The sequence below is a fragment of the Pleurodeles waltl genome, chromosome 9 (assembly GCF_031143425.1).
Source record: "Pleurodeles waltl isolate 20211129_DDA chromosome 9, aPleWal1.hap1.20221129, whole genome shotgun sequence".
NCBI lineage: Eukaryota > Metazoa > Chordata > Amphibia > Caudata > Salamandridae > Pleurodeles > Pleurodeles waltl.
Genome location: NC_090448.1, coordinates 1,187,165,869 through 1,187,190,028, shown reverse-complemented (window position 1 = coordinate 1,187,190,028; position 24,160 = coordinate 1,187,165,869). Strand labels below are relative to the sequence as shown.

General features: G+C 53.2%; 1 protein-coding gene across 3 annotated transcripts in view; it reads right to left on the bottom strand.

The window, feature by feature from the left end:
* MIPOL1 (mirror-image polydactyly 1) overlaps nucleotides 1-24,160 on the bottom strand; it is an 845,661-nt gene that overhangs the window by 820,758 nt on the left and 743 nt on the right. For all 3 annotated transcript variants that reach the window (XM_069209145.1, XM_069209144.1, XM_069209146.1), the window contains exon 2: nucleotides 9,255-9,376. The gene's annotated coding sequence lies outside the window, so the exon portion shown is untranslated. The remainder of the gene's footprint in view (nucleotides 1-9,254; nucleotides 9,377-24,160) is intronic.

Genomic DNA, 24,160 nt, shown 5'->3' with positions numbered 1-24,160 from the left:
CCATCATGCACCACCCCACCCCCCCCCATAATCTACCAATGACCAAATGACATGTCCTTGTCGTAGTTTCAAAAAGGAAGTTTTTGGAGTACAGACGGTACCATTGTTTGTCAGACTGTCCCCACTTCTTGCGTAAGATACGGGGTATCTTGGGCGATGTTGGGTCAACAATGAAGGCTTCCCATAACGTGCTGCACATACGTCCAAGAAGAGGATCTTCTCCCAGTTTCCACCAGGTTCGGTGCACAGCCTGCTGGAGATGACCTGCTGCATAACATAACAAGCATTGGCAAAGCCAATAGCTCTCAGCTTTGCAACAGCTACTGGCTTTGCCAATGTGTCTCAGCCATTTTGTACAGCAGTATGGCTGCTGTTCAGCATGGCTACAAGTTAGCAGGGTAGAGTTGAGTAATACAGAGGGCAGTAGCGTAGAGTCGAGTCGAATGGTGTAGAGTGCAGAGTACAGTGCTGTCTGGTAGGCTAAGATAACAACAACAAAAAAGAAGAGGTCTCACTCACTGGGTCCACCCTTCAACTGTGGGAGGGTTTGTGTCATCAGCCTGACACAACTGCGTCTGCCCGTCCCGAACAAACCGCACATTTGTGTACCAAGCTTGCACAGTGAGCTAACTGGTATAGGGCACATGGAATACTGCAGCACATATCAACAGCACAGAGAAATATCAACTTTGCTAGAGATATTCTACCTGTAATTCACAGGGAAAGCATTTTCCAAAGTTCCACGATGACCAGGTCCCTTAAGTACTCTCCCTTTAGTAAAAATGTTTTGAGCCCTGGGGTCACGTGTGACCTCAATGCCTAAATACCTGGTTGCCTATTTCCAGATCAGCGAGGGGTCACATGCAGCCAGTCACCCTCCCATACTAAAGGGTCCTTGATTTACTCTTGCTTGTGTTAGATCCAGAACTTCTTCTAAATGTCTTCAGTTCAGCATGAAGGGGGTGGGTCACCGATTAGACTGGACACAAGGAGTATCGCAGTGCCTCTCTCGGTCTACAGGCCAGGGACTCCACTGGAAGTGCAGACAGTGTAGGGGACAACAGGCATCTCTGACTGTTGCATCTGACATCAAGCCCCCATGCACACCCTAGCCTGTCAGAAGTCTGACCCACCGGCAAAGGTGGGCCCAGAACCCAGTTGGTCCATAATTAGGTAGAGGCTGAGTCCGCAGTGTCAAAGGCGCACTGTAAATCTAGGGTGCCCCGTAGGTCTCAAGTAACCACATGATATGCGTCAGTCATAAACCCAGTTCATGGATAAGGGCACCCACAGCAGTCTGTTCGCTAAAGCTTTCTGCGCAGCTTAACATCCATATTCACCATTGAAAAGCATCAGTACACGGAGACCAGGGAGACCCCTCTTTAGGAATCAGAATATTTGTTGCTCATCTCTGTGAGGGGGAGAGGGGTCGACCCGGCACACGTGCCTCCTCAACACTCGCAGCACTTTATATTTAGGAGCTGTGGTGGTACTGCCTGGTAGACGTCAGCGGAGATACCATCCATTCCAGGTGTTTTGTGCTTCTGATTGGGTCTAGACCATCCTTGAGCTCTAGAATAGAAGGAGAGGCTTCCAAAAATATTCATCCTGTTCGCCCATCAATCGCACGAGTTCCATCCCACTTAAGTAGTATAGCATCTCTGTCCTCAGTATATCATTGGGTTGAGCAGGGCCCTTTGCCAAGCAATCCCGGAATTTGTCAGCCACTATAAACAGTTCTTCCTCTGGGGCAAGCTCAGAATGTGTGTGTTTTTTAAAAATGTTTTAATAACCACTGTAACATCCATGGAGAGCTATGCCTCCTTCCTAAAAAAAAAAGCTTTGTCTGCAGTGTGTTTGGGTGCATTTATCTAGTTTTGCCCAGGTATACTCTATCTGGTTTTTCATGTCTATTAGTTGGGTTCTACTGGGGGTTAGTTGGACTTTCGTCTACGTCTGCCAACATTTTCTTGAGTCAAGGAGTGTACACTCCAAATACATCTATATGTACGGCCGGCTCATGTCATTTTAAAGTGGTGAGGCATAGAAGTTGGGCATGACTTATCGAGTGAGCGAAGCGAGCAAGCTTAATGGACAAGCGTGGGACCTGGGGGGGGGTGTCTTCCTCCTGAGAAAACAAAATTAAAAAAAAAAGATTGGGAAACAGTGCTTTGTAAAGCAACCCACTCATATTTAAGCACTTTATTTTCTTTTACTTTTGCCTTGTAAATAGTTTGTCATCCGTGTCCCCCCTTCACACACATTCACATAGAATTTTAATTGCATCTGGAATACGTGACCATTGTTCTGTGTGCTCTGCAGAGAGGCCGACCCACTGACAGGCACTTTACATTGCCTACAGCCTCAGTGCCAGCGCTCTCAATCAAAGCCCCTCATAAGCACATGGCACGGCTGGAAGTATGCACAATGCCGGAGTAATAAGATGCACAAAAAATACAGAGACACAACACAATGAAATAGCTAACACTCTTGGCAAATGCAAGACTAAGTGAAACATGTGAAATAAAAGAGGACCTATGTCGCTGACATGCATTACCTTAACATTTATTGCTCGTAAATCAATCAATCAATATTTTTGGCATTAATGCTAGGGCATTAAGATAGAGCTGGTTTTAACGCCATACACCATCGAACTGCCTTTACTACAAGTACACATTTCTCACATTGCGCTGACTCGGACAGTTGATCAACTTCGTAAGGGAACAAAAACCCGGATCATTTTTTTGCATCAATTTTGCAGGGGAACAACGGCTCCACTTCTAAAGGGGCTAGCAGCTTGCAGCAGGGCAGGTGGTGTCAAACTGGACGAGGTTAGCCTGCCCGGGGTCTCAGCACAACATACATAACATTAGCATTATACCACCATTACCCGAGGTCAAGGTGCTTGTATCCAGTCCTACCATGTGAGGAACTGGAAAGGGTGGATCTATGTCTGTGAATGACGAACGTCTGGCCTCACGCAGGTACGCAGACTCCGACGCCCGAAACCGTGATGCTGACAGCGTCACTGGCCTATAGCGGATACCACCATGGACTACAACGGCAATGAAGGGCTTTAAAAGGTAAGTCTTGTATTATGTGCCATATTACAGAAAATTGATTTACTGCCAGACTTCTCTCTGCTGCTTCACAGAAAGGCGGGGCAGGCAACCTGGGACAGGCCGCCCAGACTTAAATAAATCTTTTTGTTTAGATATACAATCGTACCTCTAAATAAATCGACCTGTTTAATATGTTTTAAGGTAAGCATGTAGGAATTTCAGAGGGGCACAGCTCTTGAGCCCAAACTGCCCGTGATCTGCACTCCTGTAACCTGGGAGATGCAGACCCCTCTCAGGGCCGCCTTGTAGGCCTCCCGCTCTGCTGCTCCACTGTCTGTTGTGTGATGGTTATTCTGAAAGAACTATTATGTATAATCATGAGTGTACAAAATGAAAGCCTGATCAGTCAGGAGCTCATTTTAAGTCTCTAGAGTGGATTAATGTGTCTGTGGAGAGTGGTCAGAGAAGAATCTGTTAGAATAGGCGGAGTCACTGCATTTCACTAACTCCTCTTTCATCCCCACCATGTAATCTATTCTGTTGTGTGCATTCTGGATGTGGGAAGAGTGAGAATAAAAGTTCTCAGTCAGGGGTTGATGCCTCCAAATGTCAGTATTGTCGAATGCACACAGGTTTTCCAGAGCGGTTTTCAAACCTGCATTTGTTTCAGCCTTTCGGAGGAGTTTATCAATATGTCAATTCAGAATGCTGCTGAGATCTCCGGCACAAACTAACCTCATGCCCACAGACTGCGATGCTGCTTGCAGGAGACACCCAAAGTAGAACTTATCAGCATTATTTACAGCATAAGAGTTTACCATAGAGGTTTCCATGCCATCCAGGAGACCTAAAACAATAACGTATCTGTCCTGTGGGTTTAGAATTACGGACCTGCTCTTTAAAGGGCGCTCCAGCAGCAATCCATATTAGTACCCCGTGGAATAAACTGAATAGCTTCAAACACATACCCTTGCACTATTTCCTAAACTTTCCCACTTCGCAGTAAACCAAATGCATTTCTTGGAGCAGACCAATCCGAATCTTAATCCACTTCAGAAAACCATACACACGGGTCCTCATTTTGACATTGGCGGCCTTTCATAAAGACCGCCAATGTCACGCCCGCCAAATGGTCGCCAGTGTTGGCGGTCTTCAGACCGCCATAGTTTGGCTGCTGGCCGCCACTATTAGGCAGGGAAGCAGTGTAGGAAAGTACCATCTTGCCTGGCATGTTACCCCCATATTTCACTGTATATATGTTGTTTTAGTCCTTGTGTCACTGGGACCCTGCCAGGCAGGGCCCCAGTGCTCATAAGTATGTGCCCTGTATGTGTTCCCTGTGTGATGCCTAACTGTCTCACTGAGGCTCTGCTAACCAGAACCTCAGTCGTTATGCTCTCTCTGCTTTCCAAATTTGTCACTAACAGGCTAGTGACTAATTTTACCAATTCACATTGGTATACTGGTACACCCATATAATTCCCTAGTATATGGTACTGAGGTACCCAGGGTATTGGGGTTCCAGGAGATCCCTATGGGCTGCAGCATTTCTTTTGCCACCCATGGGAGCTCTGACAATTCTTACACAGGCCTGCCACTGCAGCCTGAGTGAAATAACGTCCACGTTATTTCACAGCCATTTACTACTGCACTTAAGTAACTTATAAGTCACCTATATGTCTAACCTTCACCTGGTGAAGGTTGGGAGCAAAGTTACTTAGTGTGTGGGCACCCTGGCACTAGCCAAGGTGCCCCCACATCGTTCAGGGCAAATTCCCCGGACTTTGTGAGTGCAGGGACACCACTACACGCGTGCAATATACATAGGTCACTACCTATGTATAGCGTCACAATGGTAACTCCGAACATGGCCATGTAACATGTCTAAGATCATGGAATTGTCACCCCAATGCCATTCTGGCATTGGGGTGACAATTCCATGATCCCCCAGGTCTCTAGCACAGAACCCAGGTACTGCCAAACTGCCTTTCTGGGGTCTCCACTGCAGCTGCTGCCAACCCCTCAGACAGGTTTCTGCCCTCCTGGGGTCCAGGCAGCCCTGGCCCAGGAAGGCAGAACAAAGGATTTCCTCTGAGAGAGGGTGTAACACCCTCTCCCTTTGAAAATAGGTGTGATGGCTGGGGAGGAGTAGCCTCCCCCAGCCTCTGGGAATGCTTTGATGGGCACAGGTGCTGCCCATCTCTGCATAAGCCAGTCTACACCGGTTCAGGGATCCTCCAGCCCTGCTCTGGCGTGAAACTGGACAAAGGAAAGGGGAGTGACCACTCCCCTGACCTGCACCTCCCAGGGGAGGTGCCCAGAGCTCCTCCAGTGTGCCCCAGACCTCTGCCATCTTGGAAACAGAGGTGTTGCTGGCACACTGGACTGCTCTGAGTGGCCAGTGCCAGCAGGTGACGTCAGAGACTCCTTCTGATAGGCTCTTACCTATCTTAGGAGCCAATCCTTCTTCCTAGGTAGCCAAACCTCCTTTTCTTGCTATTTAGGGTCTCTGCTTTGGGGAATTCTTCAGATAACGAATGCAAGAGCTCACCAGAGTTCCTCTGCATCTCCCTCTTCACCTTCTGCCAAAGGATCGACCGCTGACTGCTCAGGACGCCTGCAAAACCGCAACAAAGTAGCAAGACGACTACTAGCAACCTTGTATCGCTTCATCCTGCCAGCTTTCTCGACTGTTTCCAGGTGCTGCATGCTCTGGGGGTAGCCTGCCTCCTTTCTGCACCAGGAGCTCTGAAGAAATCTCCAGTGGGTCGACGGAATCTTCCCCCTGCAACCGCAGGCAACAAAAGACTGCATCACCGGTCCTCTGGGTCCCCTCTCAGCACGACGAGCGTGGTCCCTGGAACTCAGCAAATCTGTCCAAGTGACTCCCACAGTCCAGTGACTCTTCAGACCAAGTTTGGTGGAGGTAAGTCCTTGCCGCCCCATGCTAGACTGCATTGCTGGGTACCGCGTGATTTGCAGCTGCTCCGGCTCCTGTGCACTATTCCAGGATTTCCTTCGTGCACAGCCAAGCCTGGGTCCCCGACACTCTAACCTGCAGTGCACAACCTTCTGAGTTGTCCTCCGGCGTCGTGGGACTCCCTTTTGTGACTTTGGGTGGACTCCGGTTCACTCTTCTTCCAAGTGCCTGTTCAGGTACTTCTGCTGGTGCTGCCTGCTTCTGTGAGGGCTCCCTGACTTGCTGGGCGCCCCCTCTGTCTCCTCATCCAAGTGGCGACATCCTGGTCCCTCCTGGGCCACAGCTGCATCCAAAAACCCTAACCGTGACCCTTGCAGCTAGCAAGGCTTGTTTGCGGTCTTTCTGCGTGGGATCACCTCTGCAAGCTTCTTCACGACGTGGGACATCCATCCTCCAAAGGGGAAGTTCCTAGTCCTCTTCATTCTTGCAGAACACCAAGCTTCTTCCACCCGGTGGCAGCTTCCTTGCACCTTCAGCTGGCATTTCCTGGGCTCCTGCCTACTCTCGACACTGTCGCAACTCTTGGACTTGGTCCCCTTGTCTTACAGGTACTCAGGCCTGGAAATCTACTGTTGTTGCATTGCTGGTGCTTGTTCTCCTTGCAGAATCCCCCTATCACGACTTCTGTGCTCTCTGGGGGTTGTAGGTGCACTTTACACCTACCTTACAGGGTCTTGGGGTGGGCTATTTTTCTAACCCTCACTGTTTTCTTACAGTCCCAGCGACCCTCTACAAGCTCACATAGGTTTGGGGTCCATTTGTGGTTCGCATTCCACTTTTGGAGTATATGGTTTGTGTTGCCCCTATACCTATGTGCTCCTATTGCAATCTACTGTAACTTTACATTGCTTGCATTACTTCCTTTTGCTATTACTTGCATAATTTTGGTTTGTGCACATATATCTTGTGTATATTTCTCATCCTCATACTGAGGGTAGTCACTGAGACACTTTTGGCATACTGTCACAAAAATAAAGTACCTTTATTTTCAGTATATCTGTGTATTGTGTTTTCTTATGATATTGTGCATATGACACCAGTGGTATAGTAGGAGCTTTACATGCCTCCTAGTTCAGCCTAAGCTGCTTTGCCATAGCTACCTTCTATCAGCCTAAGCTGCTAGAAACACCTCTTCTACACTAATAAGGGATAACTGGACCTGGCACAAGGTGTAAGTACCTCTGGTACCCACTACAAGCCAGGCCAGCCTCCTACAAGCAGCCAGCAGCCATACTGGCGGTTGGCGATCTAGTGGAGGTTGCTCCACTACCACGTCACCACAACACCTCCCGCCGTATTACATCACTGTAAACGGCATGGCGGTGTTGTGGTGACGGGGTGCTGGCGGCGAAGCAAGCGCCATGGACCCCGTTCCCTCCCGGCCGACCACCAGGTAAGGTGATCGACCGACAGGGAAGGGCGGGGTGATGAGTGTTGTGTGTGTGAATGGGGGTTTGTGTGAATGGAGAGGGTGGGGGTGTTGTGTGCGTGTGCATGCAAGTGTATGTGTGCCTGTATGACTGCATGTATGTGAGATGGGGGGGGTCGTAGCCATGTGTGTGTGAATAAGTGTGCATGTATGTGTGTGTATGTATGTGTCATGTGTGTCTGTGTGGATGTATGGGGGGCAGGAGGGGGTACAGAATGGGGGTCTGGGGGGGAAGGAGGGTACAGAATGGGGATCGGGGGAGGGTGGGGAGTCCTGGAGTGGCAACAGGAATTAGTATTCCTGTAGCCAGTATCTTTACCGCAAGGGATTCCGTGGCGGGGCAGCCACCATGGAATCCCTGGGGGTAAGGATACTCAAAATACCGTGGGCGGTGTTAGGTGGTCAACCTTGAGCCAGGCTGTCCTACCCCCCTGGTGGTACAGGTGGTCAAACTGGCTGCAATGCAGCCAGTTGACTACCTTTGTCATAATTTGGCTGTCCTGCACTGCCAGGCTGTCGGCGGTCTGGCCGCCGGCGTGGCGGAGCAGGACCGCCAGGGTCATAATGACCCCGACTGTGTCTCACCAGAAACACATTGAGTTCCTGTACATTCCATGTAGCCAAAGATCTGCATTTTTAGACGATGTGTAAGAAGCAACAGCATCTCAGGTAGGTCAGGCCTCTTATCTGGCTCCTTAGGTGTGTGTGTGCTTACCAGACCTTCTGTGATCTTCAGAGCTCTGTGGTGCTTCCTACTGGACATTTTAAAGTTCTGACAAACCATTACAATTAACAATGTAAATCACCTTTCCTCCTGGTCCCACCCTGAGGACAGCCGCAATTTCAAACAACAAAAAAAGTCAGACAGAAAAACCACGCCTGCCTGGATTTGTGGTGCCAATCACTCCAAACTACGTAGAGCAGCTCCACACAATACTGCCCCGCACATTCCAACCAGAACAAGGGAAAAGACGAAAATAATCAAAAAGATACTCTGCCTCCCACATCCCACTCTCCTACAGCAGATTTTACATGAAAGGTACCTGCTCGACAAAAGTTCCTCCTCTACTAACTACATGCTTGTACCCAATGATTGGCGGGAGGCCTCCAGCCTGCCCGAAGCCCAGCCGCTGGCTGTAGGACAACCCCAAACCGATCCAGGCCCCCGCTCCCCTAAAACAGTGGAAGGCTGAATAACCACCCAATATGCACAGCACAGAATAATAACCAGAATCTACACTAGGTGTGTGCCCTGTACAGACACACACACACACGTTGTACCGGACATCAGGGTTAGAATACTTGCACACCATGAGGTTTGGGCAGATCACCTCACCTGCAAAGCCTTAAAAATGTCCCCCGCAGCAAACAGCTATGAAGCAGCAACCTTAAAAGCTTTAAGTTAGACACTTGGCAGATGTATACGACAGAAAGATATTTAAAAGATAATTTTGAGGATTGGTAACAGAGGTCCACTGCAACTATAACCAAAGCACCTCGAAGTGAGGCAAGACACAGAACAAGAAGGAGCCTTTCAGGGCTGCAGCTTTTCACATCCTCATCGTCACTGGAACAAATACTCCCTCTAAGAGTTGAACAATTAGGAGTCATTTATAGGTGCATATGGGGATCACCAACACACGTGGCCTCCGGAGCATCTCAGCTGAGACTGCCAATGAAATGTTGACGAAGAAGAAGCACAGTGACTCCCCAACTGAGGAAAGATCGAGAAGGTTCAAGGAGGGGATGAGTAGAACAGTTTAATTATATACACCTGCCTTACCTCTCGCAGCATCACCTCCTCCCTTACTCCAGAGATCCCTCGCCGCTCACAGCAGCGGGGAGCAGAAGTCCTCTCTCCAGAGCTTCGATCCTGAGAGCACTCCGGGCCAGCAGCAGCGTTATCTAGTGGAGAGAGTCACACAGGTGGTGTCAGTGAGTGGATGTAGGACAGAACAGACGGGTCTGGGAAACAATATATATCAATATTCTTACGCTTCCAGTCTCCCAGTTCCCTCAGATAACGACCCACTGCTCTCCAATCTTCCGTATGGGAGTAGCAGACTCAGAATGCGTAAAGATGTTTATAGAAATCAAACTCAGAATACAAGTTAGGTGGATTGGGCTAGGGCGGGTGCATGGTTTCTGTCTGCTGGATAGCACAGCTTTGATTGGCTGCTTCTCCAGATTAGGATTAAGATTGTGAGCTTGTCACTGGACAGAAGGGGCAACCAGAGAAGTTGCTTTCAAGAGGTGCTCATGAGGTAGATAACGGTGCAGAAGGATATTTGCCGCCACCATCTAGGTCTGGACAAGATGAGAACCTGGATGCTGTAGGTTTTAGGTACGTGCAAGAGGCAGAGCTGGGGCAAAGCTGTTCTTCTAGACCTGACCATGGAAGGTCAGACTGACATCTTTAGAAGACAAGGGATTTGGTAAACACAGTTAGTGGGGTAGGAAAAAAAAACTCCAAGGCTCATGGATCTGCGTACAAAGCCGCCCATCAGAGAGGAATCCAAATGGTCAAGGTTAGGATGACTTCTAAGTATTTAAGAGACATCCCTGGGTGGACAGGGCTGCCTGTCATAAAGCAACAACAGAGTTGTGCTGTCTAAATATGATGGGGTGAAATGCCCTGGTGCTCCAGCAGGATTCTTAGGGGTTACAAGTAGAGGTTGAACACAGGATAGTGAGTATAGAGCCCTGGTGGTAGCACAGGTGACTGCAAGAGGCAAGGTCTGGTTGAGTGTATGGGATAAAGTGATGGGATGTCCATGCAGAAAGGCACCAGGTGAGTGGTCACCACAGTTAGTCAAGGGCACTAGAAGGCAGGAGGCTCTCCAGAGTCCACGCTCACGGGGACCTCTCCGGGCTGCAGTCAGGCAGGCAGAAACTGAGCAGTTGTCGATGGCCAGTGTGCTCTTGGAGCTCAATAACAACCTCTCTTTCAAGGAAGTATCCCGGTAAAGGAAGGCAGATGATGTCAGGAAAGGGACGCGTGTTGTTTTTAAGGAGGCGTGGGCTAGGGCATACAAGGTTTAAGAAGATGTAACAAAAGAGGTGCAGTTTCACAAGGCGGAGTATGGAGCGGCAGATGTGGTGTTGTAAAGGGGCCTTCCGGTCAATGACGTTACAAAACCCCAGCTGACAACACCAGATATTCTAGACTGCCAATCGTGGGACGGGACCAAGACAACTGCATGTTTACTGTACACTGGGCAGCTCCTTTAAGGCAGTTTAAGACATGCATGGTTTCTTTAGAAGACTAGGAAAGAGCAGACAGTTCCCAAGAAAGGGAAGGTCAGATTGTAGGTTGTTTCACATTAGGGGCAGAGGATGGGATGCAGTCTCTTAAAGATGCTAGGAATAGGACACATGACACTTAGGTTGGTTTATGGTAGGACATTTGTGGTCTCTTTCAGATTATGATATCACGCTTGTGGTTTCCTAAAGAGAAATAAGTACGTAATTTCTTCAAAAAGGGACTGAACAAGGCATGTGGTTTCTTAAGCGGAAGTTGGACAGGACAAATGCGGATCCTTAATGGGTTCAGAATGAGATGTGGTTGTCGCGCTACAATAAGATGAACCAGTCCTTGTTAAGAGGAAGGAAATGTGTGGTTTCATGAGGAGTGATAGAGTAGAAAGCATCAAGCTTCCGAGAGAGGGTAAGGATAGGTGTGTTTTACAGAGGGGTAAGGTAGGATAAATAAAAGCAGGCCTTGTCTCTCTGGAGAGACAGGTAAACCTTCACGGTCTCTTGGAAGGGTGCAGTAGAATAGACAGAGATACCACAGGACATGTGCGGTTTCACACGGAGGAGGAGGACATGAGACCCTAGTGGGTGAGCAGCGCGCTTTACAAATGACTGATTGATTGACTGATAGGATACAAGTGGTTGATGAGGGAGAGAAAACATATTTGAGGTCGGGTACAAAAGAATGTACGAGCTTTCTTAACGGTGGAAGCTTAGAATACAAATAAAGATACGGATCTTTGCAGGGATACGACAGGTCTGGTTGAGCGTCTATAGGACGAGCAGGTAAGGACATCTGCGGTTTCTTCAGACGGTAGAACAAGATGTCCGTAGTAGTTTAATATGAACTCTGCAAATTGGGATCCATATTGTGTTTTAGGGAAGGTTACGACCGGATATTTAGTTTGCCAAACAGTGTTAGAATTGGCTATGCGAGATGTTTTAGAGAGACTAGTAGAGTAAGTGAGATTGAATAAGTAGAGGACAAAAAGCACTAATGTCAACGTTTTTCTTCTGTTGGTTTGACTTATCACTACCTGAACTTCCTTCGCTTAATCAAAACTGCAAGACTTCTGTAGAGCCTTGCCTCGACTTGCTACCCTTAAATGCATAAACAACATCTATCTTTTAAAAAAATGTTCAGACAAAAATAACAGCTACTTCTTAAAAATAATAGTCATTCAGAAACAAACAAAAACAAGAACATATAGTATGAGGAACACTGATTCATGCAATACTTCCAAATTCTGTAAACAAATCCAAAATGAACTGAGGGAATATTGCACAGAGCTCTCCCTAGCCCCAAATACCACCCTCATTTAATGGGGAGATTAAAGAAAACAAGATAAACTTTTTGAAAAAAGCCTCCAGAAATCGTATATTCTTAAACTCTAGAAAATACGGAGATTTTTCATTTACAACAGAAGATATTTTAAAACATAAGGCCTGATTTGATGTTACCGCCAAGCTGCGTTGGCGGCGGGCTCTAGAAAACTGTTAAGGCAACAGTGTTCCCCCTGCTGTATTTAGATATTACAGTCCTGTAGGTGGTGTTCCTGCAGCATTACTCAATGGAGTCCATGCAATGGCAGGGGCTGTGGAAGGGAGGTAAGTGGCACACACACGCGCGCGCACACACACACACTCACTGTCCCTTAGCCATAGGTGCACCCCCGCACTATACAACACACAATTACCCATTGCAAGTCCGACACAACACAACCCGTACATGCAGAAAATACACAGTGCCACACATCCATGACACAACATACACACACCACTGGCACTGCACTCACACATCACAAACAAAATTACATACTCAGATGCACAAACACACTCACACCCACATCTCAACCTGCCAATCGCAGTGCATGCACACACACACAGACGTCCTGACTCTCACACAACTTGCAGTACAGCATGACACATACAGGTCCCCTGGCAATGTGCACACATGCACACAGATGACAGATGTGAATGTATTGTCACAGTGGTGCCAGCATTCATTTGCCAATGAACACCGACACCATAGTGACAGATGTGCGCAATATATGTTGTGTACCCATGTGTCCCCGACATATGGATGTCACAGCAATTTGAAAAATTACTATGACATGTATGTCTCCAGTGGTGCCTACTGGGAAGACAGGTGGTGCAGGGAAGACAGATGGAAACATTGCTCCCACAGGACCTGGGTAGATAGCTAGGACCGCGAGGCCTTGAGGCCCCCGTGGTCCTGTCACTCTCTCTCTCTTCCATCCCCATAATGGAATGGAAGAGAGAGAGGGAGAGATATTCATTGCAATGGTCTCTTCATGCAATGACTACAGTAAGTAGTCATCTGTGGTTCTAGTCCAGGTGTGTCTGTGGTCATTTCCTCACTTTAATTTATTTTAAACTTTAAAAGGTGAAGGCTTATACTGAAATGTGATCTCACTCATTTTGACAAATACATTTTTCTTTTCAGTTCATCCAGAAATATCTCATTCTAAGTATATCATCCGTCAAAGCCTAAAAAACACTATCTCTCTTCTTTTCACTCGCTTTTTCTGTCAATTACTCTTTTTCAATCTTTCACCCATTCACAGACCCACTCACACTCATGCAGCCACTCACAGACCCCCTCAGACCCTCATGCCCCCACTCACAGCCCTACTCAGACCCTCACACACCCACTCAGACACTTAGACTCACTCAGACCCTCGTGCACCTACTCACAGACAAAATGAAACTCATGCACTTACTCACAGACCCACACCGAAACTGATGCAACCACTAATGACATTTATGCACCCACTCTCGCACCCAGAAAGACACTCTCACACCCAGATACACCCTCTCACACCCAGAGAGACAGGCCGCAGCCAACTCCCGCCATGCACGGCCTAAGGGCCGTACGCAGCTTGGGGATGAGTGGTTAGGGGTGTTGGCCACAGGGTCTGGCCGCAGGTCAGGCCCTGCGGCCAACCGCTGTCGCACACGACCAAACTATAACTGCTAAGTTTCTATTGCTTTGTGTGGGTAAAACATCAACCCAACTATAACATCCATGTGACCTTTGGTTTTCTCACTGAATATATATATTAACCAGCTTGAGGAAATGAGAGCAGAGTGTGGAAGTGTCTGCAGACCCCAAACCAGGAGAAAGGCTATCTTTAAGCAGAACTGAAAGGCCTTGCTTTTGAAACAGAGTTCAGTTGGTGGCTGTTCTGCAGTCTATCCCTCGCTGGTTTAGTGTCTGCAAGGAGGCTGCAGTGATGGCTGGACAGAGGCTGCAGTAATGGCTGGACAGAGGCTGCAGGGGAGGTCAGAGGGAGGCTGCAGTGATGGCAGCATTGATGGCTGGAGTGACAGCCACAGAGGAGGTTAGAGGGAGGCTGCAGTGGTGGCTGCAGGGAGGATGCAGTGAAGGTTAGAGGGAGGCTGCAGGGAGGGCTGGAGAGATGACTGCAGGGGAGGTTAGAGGGAGGCTGCAGGGAGGGCAGCACGGATGGCTGCAGGGATGATTGCACTGATGGCTGGAAGGATGGTTACTCTGATAGCTGGAGGGATGGATGCAGCACTGGCTGGAGGGATGGCTGCAGCATTGGCTGGCGGGATGGCTGCAGCATTGGTTGGAAAGAGGGCTGCAGGGGTGGCTGCAATTATGTTGCAGGGATGATTGCAGTGATGGTTAGAGGGAGGCTGCAGGGATGGCTGCAGTGATGGTGAGAGGGAGGTTGCAGTGATGGCTGGAGGGATGGCTGCAGTGATGGTTGCAAAGATGGCTGCAGGGATGGTTAGAGGGAGGCTGCAGGGATGGCTGCAGTGATGGTTAGACGGAGGTTGCAGTGATGGCTTGAAGGATGGCTGCAGTGATGGCTGGAAGGATGGCTGGAAGGATGGGTGCAGGGATGGCTGCAGGGATGGCTGCAGGGATGGCTGGAGGGATAGAGGTAGGTTGCAGTGATGGTTAGAGGAAGGTTGCAGTGATGGCTGCAGTGATGGTTGCAGAGATAATTAGAGGTAGGTTGCAGTGGAGGTTAGAAGGAGGTTACAGTGATGGCTGCATTGATGGTTACTGGTAAGTTGCAGTGGTGGCTGCAGTAATGGTTACAGGTAGGTTGCAGGGATGGTTGCAGTGATGGCTGGAGGGAGGTTGCAGGGATGGTTAGAGGGAGGTTAAAGTGATGGCTGGAAGGATGGCTACAGTGATGGTTTCAGAGATGGCTGCAGGGAGTTTCAGTGATGGCTACAGGAATGGTTGCAGGGATGGCTGCCGGGATAGAGGTAGGTTGCAGTGATGATTAGAGGGAGGTTGCAGTGATGATTAGAGGGAGGTTGCAGAGATGGCTGCTGGGATGGTTGCAGTGATGGTTGCAGTGATGGCTGCTGGGATGGTTGCAGTGATGGCTGCTGGGATGGTTGCAGTGATGGCTGCAGGGATGGTTGCAGGGATGGTTGCAGGGATGGCCGCAGGGATGGCTGCTGGGATGGCCGCAGGGATGGCTGCTGGGATGGCCGCTGGGATGGCCGCTGGGATGGCTGCGCGGACGGCCGCAGGGATGGCTGCACAGATGGTTAGAAGGAGGCTGCAGGTAGGTTGCAGTCATGGTTAGAGGTAGGTTGCAGTGATGGCTGCAGGTAGGTTTCAGGGGTGGCTGCAGGGAGGCTGCATTGATGGTTAGCAATAGGTTGTAGTGATGGCTGCAAGGATGATTAGAGGTAGGTTGCATTGATGGTTGCAGTGATGGCAGCAGGGAGGGCTGCAGGGATGGCTGCAGGGATGGCTGCAGGGATGGCTGCAGGGATGGTTGCAGTGATAGAGGTAGGTCGCTGTGATGGCTGCAGTGATGGTTAGAGGGATGATGCAGTGATGGCTTGAAGGATGGTTAGAGGGAGGTTGTAGTGATGGCTGTAGGGATGGCTGCAGTGGTGGTTGCATAGATGCAGGGATGGTTAGAAGGAGGCTGCAGGGATAGCTGCAGTGATAGCGGTAGATTCCAGTGATGGTTAGACGGAGGTTGCACTGATGGCTGGAAGGATGGCTGCAGTGGTGGGTGCAGAGATGGCTGCAGGGATTTGTTGAAGGGATGGTTAGAGGGAGGTTGCAGGGATGGTTAGAGGGAGGTTGCAGAGATGGCTGCAGGGATAGAGGTAGGTTCCAGTGATAGCTGGAAAGATGGCTGCAGTGATGGTTGCAGAGATGGCTGCAGGGATGGTTAAAGGGAGGCTGCAGGGATGGTTAAAGGGAGGCTGCAGGGATGGTTAAAGGGACGACGCAGGGATGGTTAAAGGGACGACTCGAGGGAGGTTGCAGTGATGGCTGGAAGGTTGGCAGCAGGGAAGGTTGGCAGCAGTGATGGTTGCAGAGATGGTTGCAGGGATAGCTGAGGGATGGCTAGAGGGAGGCTGCAGGGATGGCTAGAGGGAGGTTGCAGGGGTGACTGCAGTGATGGTTAGAGGGAGGTTGCAGTGATGGCTGGAAGGATGGTTGCAGGGATGGCTGCAGGGAAGGATAGAGGGAGGTTCCAGTGATGGCTGCAGGGATGTTTAGAGGGAGGTTACAGTGATGGCTGGAAGGATGGCTGCAGTGATGGTTGCAGAGATGGCTGCAGAGATGGCTGTAGGGATGGTTGCAGGTATGTTGCAGTGATGGTTAGAGGGAGGCTGCAGGGATGGTTAGAGGGAGGCTGCAGGGATGGTTAGAGGGAGGCTGCAGGGATGGCTGCAGTGATGGTTATAGGGAGGTTGCAGTGATGGCTAGAAGGATGGTTGCAGTGATGGCTAGAAGGATGGCTGCAGTGATGGTTGCAGAGATGGTTGCCGGGATGGCTGCAGAGATGGCTAGAGGGAGGTTGCAGGGATGGCTGCAGTGATAGAGGTAGGTTGCAGTGAAGGCTGCAGTGATGGTTAGAGGGGGTTGCAGTGATGGCTGGAACGATGGCTGCAGTGGTGGTTGCAGAGATGGTTGCAGGTATGTTGCAGTGATGGTTAGAGGGAGGCTGCAGGGATGGTTAGAGGGAGGCTGCAGGGATGGCTGCAGTGATGGTTATAGGGAGGTTGCAGTGATGGCTAGAAGGATGGTTGCAGTGATGGCTAGAAGGATGGCTGCAGTGATGGTTGCAGAGATGGTTGCTGGGATGGCTGCAGAGATGGCTAGAGGGAGGTTGCAGGGATGGCTGCAGTGATAGAGGTAGGTTGCAGTGAAGGCTGCAGTGATGGTTAGAGGGGGTTGCAGTGAAGGCTGCAGTGATGGTTGCAGAGATCGTTAGAGGGACGTTGCAGTGGAGGTTAGAGGGAGGTTACAGTGGTGGCTGCATTGATGGTTAGAGGTAGGTTCCAGGGATGACTGAAGGGAGGTTGCAGTGATGGCTGCAGGGATGTCTGCAGTAATGGTTAGAGGGGTGTTGCAGTGATGGCTGTAGGGATGGCTGCAGTGACGGTTGCAGGGGTGGCTGCAATTATGTTGCAGGGATGATTGGAGGGATGGTTAGAGGGAGGCAGCAGGGATGGCTGAGGGATGGTTGCGGAATGGTTGCAGTGATAGAGGTAGGTCGCTGTGATGGCTGCAGTGATGGCTGGAAGGATGGCTGGAGGGAGGTAGCAGTGATGGCACAGGGATGGTTGAAGGCACGGTTAGAGGGAGGTTGCAGTGATGGCTGGAAGGATGGCTGCAGTGATCGCTGCAGGGATGTTGTAGTGATGGCTGCAGGAATGGTTGTAGTGATGGCTGCAGGAATGGTTGCAGGGATGGCTGCAGGTAGGTTAGAGGGAGGTTACAGTGATGGCTGCATTGATGGTTACAGGTAGGTTGCAGTGATGGCTGCATTGATGGTTACAGGTAGGTTGCAGTGATGGCTGGAGGGAGGCTGCAGTGATGGCTGGAGGGAGGCTGCAGGGATGGCTGGATTGATGGCTGGAGGGAGGCTGCAGGGATGGCTGGAGAGAGGTTGCAGTGATGGCTGGAGAGAGGTTGCAGTGATGGCTGCAGGGATGGCTGCAGGGAGGCTGCAGTGATGGCTGGAGGGAGGCTGCAGTGATGGCTGGAGGGAGGCTGCAGTGATGGCTGGAGAGAGGCTGCAGTGATGGCTGCAGGGAGGCTGCAGGGATGGCTGGAGGGATGGTTAGAGGGAGGTTGCAGTGATGGTTGGAAGGATGGCTGCAGGTATGTTGCAGGAATAACTGCAGGTAGATTGTAGGGATGGCTTCAGGTGCAGGGATGGTTAGAGGGAGGTTGCGGTGATGGCTGCAGGGATGGTTGCAGTGATGGCTGCAGGTAGGTTGCATTGAAGGTTAGAGGTAGGTTGCAGTGACGGCTGCAGGTAGGTTGCAGGGAGGCTGCATTGATGATTAGAGGTAGGTTGCAGCGATGGCTACAGGGATGGTTAGAGGTAGGTTGCAGTGATGGCTACAGGCATGGTTGGAGGTAGGTTGCAGTGATGGCTGCAGGGATGGTTGCAGTGATGGCTGCGGGTAGGTTGCAGTGAAGGTTAGAGGTAGGTTGCAGTGAAGGTTAGAGGTAGGTTGCAGGGAGGCTGAATTGATGATTAGAGGTAGGTTGCAGCGATGGCTACAGGGATGGTTAGAGGTAGGTTGCAGTGATGGATGCAGGGATGGTTAGAGGGAGGCTGCAGGGATGGTTAGAGGTAGGTTTTAGAGATGGTTGCAGTGATGGCTGAAGGTAGGTTGCAGGGATGGTTAGAGGGAGGCTGCAGAGATGGCAGCAGGGATAGAGGTAGGTACCAGTGATGGCTGCAGTGATGGCTAGAAGGATGGCTGCAAGGATGGCTGCAGGAATGGCTGCAGGTAGGTTAGAGGGAGGTTACAGTGATGGCTGCATTGATGGTTACAGGTAGGTTGCAGTGATGGTTGCAGGGAGTTGCAGGGATGGTTAGAGATAGGTTGAAGTGATGGCTGCAGGTAGGTTGCAGTGATGGAGGTAGGTTGCAGTGATGGCTGCAGATATGGTTAGAGGTAGGTTGCAGTGATGGCTGCAGTGATGGCTGGAGGGAGGTTGCAGGGATGGTTAGAGGTAGGCTGCAGTGATAGCTGCAGGGAGGCTGCAGTGATGGAGGTAGGTTGCAGTGATGGCTGCAGGGATGTTGCAGTGATGGAGGTAGGTTGCAGTGATGGCTGCAGATATGGTTAGAGGTAGGCTGCAGTGATGGCTGCAGTGATGGCTGGAGGGAGGCTGCAGTGATGGCTGGAGGGAGGCTGCAGTGATGGCTGGAGGGAGGCTGCAGGGATGGCTGGAGAGAGGCTGCAGTGATGGCTGGAGAGAGGCTGCAGTGATGGCTGGAGAGAGGTTGCAGTGATGGCTGGAGGGAGGCTGCAGTGATGGCTGGAGGGAGGCTGCAGTGATGGCTGGAGGGAGGCTGCAGTGATGGCTGGAGGGAGGCTGCAGTGATGGCTGGAGAGAGGTTGCAGTGATGGCTGGAGAGAGGTTGCAGTGATGGCTGGAGGGAGGCTGCAGTGATGGCTGGAGGGAGGCTGCAGTGATGGCTGCAGGGATGGCTGGAGGGAGGCTGCAGTGATGGCTGGAGGGATGGCTGGAGGGAGGCTGCAGTGATGGCTGCAGGGATGGCTGGAGGGAGGCTGCAGTGATGGCTGGAGGGAGGCTGCAGTGATGGCTGCAGGGATGGCTGGAGGGAGGCTGCAGTGATGGCTGCAGGGATGGCTGGAGAGAGGCTGCAGGGATGGCTGCAGGGAGGCTGCAGGGATGGCTGGAGAGAGGTTGCAGTGATGGCTGGAGGGAGGCTGCAGGGATGGCTGGAGAGAGGCTGCAGTGATGGCTGGAGGGAGGCTGCAGTGATGGCTGGAGAGAGGTTGCAGTGATGGCTGGAGAGAGGTTGCAGTGATGGCTGGAGGGAGGCTGCAGTGATGGCTGGAGGGAGGCTGCAGTGATGGGTGCAGGGAGGCTGCAGTGATGGCTGGAGGGAGGCTGCAGTGATGGCTGGAGAGAGGTTGCAGTGATGGCTGGAGAGAGGTTGCAGTGATGGCTGGAGGGAGGCTGCAGTGATGGCTGGAGGGAGGCTGCAGTGATGGCTGCAGGGATGGCTGGAGGGAGGCTGCAGTGATGGCTGGAGGGATGGCTGGAGGGAGGCTGCAGTGATGGCTGCAGGGATGGCTGGAGGGAGGCTGCAGTGATGGCTGCAGTGATGGCTGCAGGGATGGCTGGAGGGATGGCTGGAGGGATGGCTGGAGGGAGGCTGCAGTGATGGCTGGAGGGAGGCTGCAGTGATGGCTGGAGGGAGGCTGCAGGGATGGCTGGAGGGATGGCTGGAGGGAGGCTGCAGGGATGGCTGGAGAGAGGTTGCAGGGATGGCTGGAGAGAGGTTGCAGTGATGGCTGCAGGGATGGCTGCAGGGAGGCTGCAGGGATGGCTGCAGGGAGGCTGCAGGGATGGCTGCAGGGAGGCTGCAGTGATGGCTGGAGGGAGGCTGCAGTGATGGCTGGAGAGAGGCTGCAGTGATGGCTGGAGAGAGGCTGCAGGGATGGCTGGAGGGAGGCTGCAGTGATGGCTGCAGTGATGGCTGCAGGGATGGCTGGAGGGAGGCTGCAGTGATGGCTGCAGGGATGGCTGGAGGGAGGCTGCAGTGATGGCTGCAGTGATAGCTGCAGGGATGGCTGGAGGGAGGCTGCAGGGATGGCTGGAGAGAGGTTGCAGTGATGGCTGCAGGGAGGCTGCAGTGATGGCTGGAGGGAGGCTGCAGTGATGGCTGGAGGGAGGCTGCAGTGATGGCTGGAGGGAGGCTGCAGTGATGGCTGGAGGGAGGCTGCAGTGATGGCTGGAGGGAGGCTGCAGTGATGGCTGGAGAGAGGCTGCAGTGATGGCTGCAGTGATGGCTGGAGAGAGGCTGCAGTGATGGCTGCAGTGATGGCTGGAGAGAGGCTGCAGTGATGGCTGCAGTGATGGCTGGAGGGAGGCTGCAGTGATGGCTGGAGGGATGGCTGGAGGGAGGCTGCAGTGATGGCTGCAGGGATGGCTGGAGGGAGGCTGCAGTGATGGCTGGAGGGAGGCTGCAGGGATGGCTGGAGGGAGGCTGCAGGGATGGCTGGAGGGAGGCTGCAGGGATGGCTGGAGGGAGGCTGCAGTGATGGCTGCAGGGATGGCTGGAGGGAGGCTGCAGGGATGGCTGGAGGGAGGCTGCAGGGATGGCTGGAGGGAGGCTGCAGTGATGGCTGGAGGGAGGCTGCAGTGATGGCTGGAGGGAGGCTGCAGGGATGGCTGGAGGGAGGCTGCAGTGATGGCTGCAGTGATGGCTGCAGGGATGGCTGGAGGGAGGCTGCAGGGATGGCTGGAGGGAGGCTGCAGGGATGGCTGGAGAGAGGTTGCAGTGATGGCTGCAGGGATGGCTGCAGGGAGGCTGCAGTGATGACTGGAGGGAGGCTGCAGTGATGGCTGGAGGGAGGCTGCAGTGATGGCTGGAGGGAGGCTGCAGTGATGGCTGCAGGGAGGCTGCAGGGATGGCTGCAGGGAGGCTGCAGGGATGGCTGGAGGGAGGCTGCAGTGATGGCTGCAGGGATGGCTGCAGGGATGGCTGCAGGGATGGCTGGAGGGAGGCTGCAGTGATGGCTGGAGGGAGGCTGCAGGGATGGCTGCAGGGATGGCTGGAGGGAGGCTGCAGGGATGGCTGGTTGGGAGGTTGCAGTGATGGCTGCAGGGATGGCTGCAGTGATGGCTGGAGGGAGGCTGCAGTGATGGCTGGAGGGAGGCTGCAGTGATGGCTGGAGAGAGGCTGCAGTGATGGCTGCAGTGATGGCTGGAGAGAGGCTGCAGTGATGGCTGGAGGGAGGCTGCAGTGATGGCTGCAGTGATGGCTGGAGAGAGGCTGCAGTGATGGCTGGAGGGAGGCTGCAGGGATGGCTGGAGAGAGGCTGCAGTGATGGCTGCAGGGATGGCTGGAGGGAGGCTGCAGGGATGGCTGGAGGGATGGCTGGAGGGAGGCTGCAGTGATGGCTGGAGGGAGGCTGCAGTGATGGCTGGAGGGAGGCTGTAGTGATGGCTGGAGGGAGGCTGCAGTGATGGCTGGAGGGAGGCTGCAGTGATGGCTGGAGAGAGGCTGCAGTGATGGCTGCAGTGATGGCTGGAGGGAGGCTGCAGGGATGGCTGGAGAGGCTGCAGTGATGGCTGCAGGGATGGCTGGAGGGAGGCTGCAGTGATGGCTGGAGGGAGGCTGCAGGGATGGCTGCAGGGAGGCTGCAGTGATGGCTGGAGGGAGGCTGCAGTGATGGCTGGAGAGAGGCTGCAGTGATGGCTGGAGAGAGGCTGCAGTGATGGCTGCAGTGATGGCTGAAGGGAGGCTGCAGTGATGGCTGGAGGGAGGCTGCAGTGATGGCTGCAGTGATGGCTGGAGAGAGGCTGCAGTGATGGCTGCAGTGATGGCTGGAGAGAGGCTGCAGTGATGGCTGGAGAGAGGCTGCAGTGATGGCTGCGGGGATGGCTGGAGGGAGGCTGCAGTGATGGCTGGAGGGAGGCTGCAGGGATGGCTGGAGGGATGGCTGGAGGGAGGCTGCAGTGATGGCTGCAGTGATGGCTGGAGGGAGGCTGCAGTGATGGCTGGAGGGAGGCTGCAGGGATGGCTGGAGGGAGGCTGCAGGGATGGCTGGAGGGAGGCTGCAGTGATGGCTGCAGGGAGGCTGCAGGGATGGCTGGAGGGAGGCTGCAGGGATGGCTGGAGGGAGGCTGCAGTGATGGCTGCAGTGATGGCTGCAGGGATGGCTGGAGGGAGGCTGCAGTGATGGCTGGAGGGAGTCTGCAGGGATGGCTGGAGAGAGGTTGCAGTGATGGCTGCAGTGATGGCTGCAGGGAGGCTGGAGGGAGGCTGCAGTGATGGCTGGGGGGAGGCTGCAGTGATGGCTGGAGGGAGGCTGCAGGGATGGCTGGAGAGAGGCTGCAGGGATGGCTGGAGGGAGGCTGCAGGGATGGCTGGAGGGAGGCTGCAGGGATGGCTGCAGTGATGGCTGCAGGGATGGCTGGAGGGAGGCTGCAGTGATGGCTGGAGGGAGGCTGCAGGGATGGCTGGAGGGATGGCTGGAGGGAGGCTGCAGGGATGGCTGGAGAGAGGTTGCAGTGATGGCTGCAGGGATGGCTGCAGGGAGGCTGCAGTGATGGCTGGAGGGAGGCTGCAGTGATGGCTGGAGGGAGGCTGCAATGATGGCTGGAGGGAGGCTGCAATGATGGCTGCAGTGATGGCTGGAGAGAGGCTGCAGTGATGGCTGGAGAGAGGCTGCAGTGATGGCTGGAGGGAGGCTGCAGTGATTGCTGCAGTGATGGCTGGAGGGAGGCTGCAGGGATGGCTGGAGAGAGGCTGCAGTGATGGCTGGAGGGAGGCTGCAGGGATGGCTGGAGGGAGGCTGCAGTGATGGCTGGAGGGAGGCTGCAGGGATGGCTGGAGGGAGGCTGCAGTGATGGCTGCAGTGATGGCTGCAGGGAGGCTGCAGTGATGGCTGGAGGGAGGCTGCAGTGATGGCTGGAGGGAGGCTGCAGGGATGGCTGGAGAGAGGTTGCAGTGATGGCTGCAGGGATGGCTGCAGGGAGGCTGCAGTGATGGCTGGAGGGAGGCTGCAGTGATGGCTGGAGGGAGGCTGCAGTGATGGCTGGAGAGAGGCTGCAGTGATGGCTGCAGTGATGGCTGGAGAGAGGCTGCAGTGATGGCTGCAGTGATGGCTGGAGAGAGGCTGCAGTGATGGCTGGAGGGAGGCTGCAGTGATGGCTGCAGGGAGGCTGCAGGGAGGCTGCAGGGATGGCTGGAGGGAGGCTGCAGTGGTGGCTGCAGTGATGGCTGGAGAGAGGCTGCAGTGATGGCTGCAGGGAGGCTGCAGTGATGGCTGGAGGGAGGCTGCAGGGATGGCTGGAGAGAGGATGCAGTGATGGCTGCAGGGATGGCTGGAGGGAGGCTGCAGTGATGGCTGGAGGGATGGCTGGAGGGAGGCTGCAGTGATGGCTGCAGGGATGGCTGGAGGGAGGCTGCAGTGATGGCTGGAGGGAGGCTGCAGGGATGGCTGGAGGGAGGCTGCAGGGATGGCTGCAGTGATGTGCAGTGATGGCTGCAGTGATGGCTGGAGGGAGGCTGCAGTGATGGCTGGAGGGAGGCTGCAGTGATGGCTGGAGAGAGGCTGCAGTGATGGCTGCAGGGAGGCTGCAGTGATGGCTGGAGGGAGGCTGCAGGGATGGCTGGAGAGAGGCTGCAGTGATGGCTGCAGGGAGGCTGCAGTGATTGCTGCAGGGAGGCTGCAGTGATGGCTGGAGGGAGGCTGCAGGGATGGCTGGAGAGAGGATGCAGTGATGGCTGCAGGGATGGCTGGAGGGAGGCTGCAGTGATGGCTGGAGGGAGGCTGCAGGGATGGCTGGAGAGAGGCTGCAGTGATGGCTGCCGGGATGGCTGGAGGGAGGCTGCAGTGATGGCTGCAGGGAGGCTGCAGAGATGGCTGGAGAGAGGCTGCAGTGAT